The sequence below is a fragment of the Arachis ipaensis genome, chromosome B8 (genome assembly GCF_059453495.1).
Source record: "Arachis ipaensis isolate K30076 ecotype BB chromosome B8, ASM5945349v1, whole genome shotgun sequence".
NCBI lineage: Eukaryota > Viridiplantae > Streptophyta > Magnoliopsida > Fabales > Fabaceae > Arachis > Arachis ipaensis.
The window spans coordinates 77,483,682-77,487,796 of record NC_142443.1 but is presented as its reverse complement, the minus strand read 5'-3'; the positions used below and the strand labels follow the sequence as shown (position 1 = coordinate 77,487,796).

The 4,115-nt window shown below is 42.1% G+C and overlaps 1 non-coding gene across 1 annotated transcript; it reads right to left on the bottom strand.

The window, feature by feature from the left end:
• Nucleotides 1-910: 910 nt before the first annotated feature.
• On the bottom strand, nt 911-1,014 carry LOC148548514 (small nucleolar RNA R71). The gene has a single exon (XR_015898643.1). It is a non-coding gene; the product is annotated as a small nucleolar RNA R71 (small nucleolar RNA).
• Nucleotides 1,015-4,115: the final 3,101 nt, after the last annotated feature.

Below are 4,115 nucleotides of genomic sequence, written 5' to 3'. Positions count from 1 at the left end.
TGCAATTTCCTAAATCGTAGCATAACTAGTTTATGCGCATCAAGTTTATGGCGCCGTTGCCGGGGAATGGTTTTCGATTGACAATTCTCCAATTGGAAGCTAACTAGATTGAGCAATTTTCTCTTGCTTTGTTAATTCTGTTCAAGTTACTTGTTGAATTTTAATTTCTGCACTCGGTTACATGCTTTCTTTCTTTATGCCTTTAAATTCATGCAACTAACTCACTGACTCACTAACCGTTTGAATTAATTCCTCAATTGCTCTAACCATACTCTTCCATTAACCAAGAGTATTTCACTTGTTTGTGCCTGTGCTGTGTTCTTGTATGACAGGTAGGAGAGGAGAGACATCAACTCCTCCATATACCGAACCAGAGAGGACCCTTCATAGACTGAGAAGGGAAGCAAGAGGGAAGAGAGTAGTGGGAGAAGAGGAATCTGAAGGAGAATCTGAGGACAATTTTGAGGAAGCTTTAGATCTCAACATGGATAGAGAAGTTCACAACCATGAGAGAGCTGATGGAAACCATGCCATTCCTGAGAGGAGGGTTCTTAGTTCATACATAAACCCAACCTCTGGGAATTGTGGTAGTAGCATCCAGAAACCACCCATTCAGGCCAACAATTTTGAGCTCAAGCCACAGCTAATATCACTTGTGGAGAATCATTGTTCATTTGGTGGGAGTGCTAATGAAGATCCCAACCAACATCTCACAAAATTCCTGAGAATTTGTGACACTGTAAAGTCCAATGGAGTCCAGGAAGATGCCTATAAACTGCTTTTGTTCCCATTTTCACTTAGGGACAAAGCAGCTAAGTGGCTGGAATCATTCCCAAGAGGGAGTCTAACAACATGGGATGAGGTGGAAAGCAAGTTTCTGGCACGTTTCTACCCCCCACAAAAGGTCAATAGGCTTCGATCTGAGGTTCAAACTTTTAGACAACAAGATGGTGAAACTCTCTACGAGGCATGGGAGAGATTCAAGGACTTGACAAGGAAATGCCCACCAGACATGTTCCATGATTGGGTGCAATTGCATATTTTCTATGATGGACTCTCTTATGAATCAAGGAAGGCTGTAGACCATTCATCAGGAGGTTCATTGAACAGGAAAAAGACTGTGGAAGAGGCCATTGAAGTGATTGAGACAGTAGCTGAGAATGAGTACTACTATGCATTAGAAAGGCACAACACTAAGGGAGTCATGGAGCTGAACCATGTTGATACAATTCTAGCCCAAAACAAGGTGTTTGCCAAGCAACTAGCCGAGCCTACCAGGCAAATAGAAACAAAGCAAGTGGCTGCAATACACACACAAGATCAAGAGGAAGTAAGCATTGAAGGAGGTGATTGGGAAGAGGCCAACTATGTGGGAAACCAACAAAGGCAATCATATGATCCACATTCCAACACTTACAACCCAGGCTGGAGAAATCACCCAAACTTTGGGTGGGGGAACCAACAAACCCAACCACAAAACCACAAACCTTACAACCACAACCAACATAACAATTCCACATACCAAAACTCCAACCAAAGATCATACCAAGCCACACAAAACACTTACTCCCAACCACCATATCATGGCCAAAATAATCAACCTACCCAACCTAATCCAAACCAACAATTTCAAGATCAATTAAACCGGATAGAAGGAATGATGGCAACCATGAGTCAAGACATAATTGAATTGAAAGCTTTTAAGGAAGAAGTAAATTCTAACTTGCAAAACCAAGGAGCTGCCATCCAGAAGCTAGAAAATCAAATTTTGTATTTGACTAAGCAAGCCCCTGGGACAAGCGGTTCTCATGCTGCCAAGGCTATTGCAAGGGAAGAATGTAAGGCCATAACCCTCAGAAGTGGAAAGAATCTAAAGGAGATCTCAAGGGAAACCACAGAGGATGAAGCAAAGGAAAATGTGAAAGACAAAGAACAAGGACAATCTTGTACACCGTCTGCAACAAAAGAAAAAGAAAAAGAGGTCCTGAAGCCTTACACACCTAAAGCACCTTATCCTCAACGTTTGATGAAAAGTGAAAAGGATGGCCAATTCTCCAGGTTCTTGGAGATTTTCAAGAAGCTTCAAATCAACATTCCCTTTGCTGAGGCAATAGAGCAAATGCCACTCTATGCAAAATTCTTAAAAGAATTAATGACCAAGAAGAGAAGCTGGAGAAATGAGGAAACTGTGTTGTTAACTGAAGAATGCAGTGCCATCATTTAGCACAAATTGCCTCAGAAATTGAAGGACCCAGGCAGTTTCCAAATCCCCTGCATCATAGGAGAAGTCATGGTGGAGAAGGCCTTGTGTGACTTAGGGGCCAGCATCAATTTGATGTCGCTAACAATGATGAGAAGAATGAAGATTGAGGAAGCCAAACCAACAAGAATGGCCCTCCAATTGGCAGATCGAACTTTTAAATTCCCTCATGGGATAGTTGAGGATTTGTTGGTGAAAGTGGGAGAATTTATATTTCCTGCTGATTTTGTGGTGTTAGATATGGAGGAAGAAGCCAAAGCTTCAATAATTCTGGGAAGACCCTTCCTAGCTACTGCTGGAGCCATCATAGATGTACAAAAGGGTGAACTCACTCTTAGACTACATGATGAGAAATTGGTGTTTAATGTATTCAAGGCAATGAGCTATCCATCAGAATCACTAAGGGAATGCATGAGGGTTGATGTAGTGGACATTGCAGTACAAGAAACTTTTGAGGAAATAATAAAGGAAGTGGCAGAGGAGGAGTTCACCAAGGATATTGAAGTTAGTGATATCAAGGGTGCTGACACAACCATGCTAAGCATGCCAGAGAGAGTGAAAGAAGAAAAGGAAGCACCAAAACCTGAGCTCAAAGCATTGCCCCCTAATCTCAAGTATGCATACTTGGGTAGTGATGAGAGTCACCCTGTTATCATTAGCTCTGCCCTGAGCCAAGAACAGGAAGAAGAATTGATCAAGGTGCTGCAAACTCATCAAGATGCCATTGGATGGACCCTAGCTGATTTAAAGGGGATAAGTTCATCCATATGCATGCATAAAATCTTGTTAGAAGAGGATGCTAGACCCTCCATTCAAGCTCAGAGAAGATTGAATCCCGTCATGAAAGAAGTGGTACAAAAGGAAGTCAGGAAGTTATGGCAGGCAGGGGTAATCTACCCCATTTCTGATAGCCCATGGGTTAGTCCCATCCATGTAGTTCCCAAGAAAGGTGGCATAACTGTGGTGCCAAATGAGAAGAACGAACTCATACCCACAAGAACCGTCACTGGGTGGAGGATGTGCATAGACTACAGGAAGCTCAATGAAGCCACCAGAAAGGATCATTTCCCACTCCCATTCATGGATCAGATGCTTGAAAGGCTTGCCGGACATGCTTACTATTGCTTCTTGGATGGATATTCAGGCTACAACCAAATAGTAGTTGATCCTAGTGATCAAGAGAAAACATCATTTGTTTGTCCATATGGAGTTTTTGCTTATAGACGCATGCCCTTTGGATTGTGCAATGCACCTGCCACTTTCCAAAGATGCATGCTGTCCATCTTTTCGGACATGATTGAAAAATTTATTGAGGTCTTCATGGACGATTTTTCTGTGTTTGGGGATTCTTTTCCCAGCTGCCTACACCACCTTGCCTTAGTGCTTAAGAGGTGCCAAGAGACTAACCTAGTATTAAACTGGGAAAAGTGTCATTTCATGGTCACAGAAGGAATAGTCCTTGGCCACAAAATCTCTAATAGAGGCATGGAGGTGGACAGAGCTAAGGTGGAAATCATTGAAAAACTACCTCCACCAAGTAATGTCAAGGCAGTTAGGAGTTTTTTGGGACACGCTGGTTTTTACAGAAGGTTTATTAGAGACTTTTCTAAAATAGCCAAACCTTTGAGTAACTTGCTTGTCTCTGATACACCCTTTGTATTTGATAAAAATTGCATGCTAGCCTATGAACTTTTGAAGCAAAAACTTTCCTCTGCACCTATCATTGCCCCACCTGATTGGAACTTACCTTTTGAATTGATGTGTGATGCATCAGACCTTGCTATTGGGGCAGTGTTAGGACAAAGGAAAGACAATTTGGTACATGTGATTTATTATGCCAGTAAAGTCTTGAATG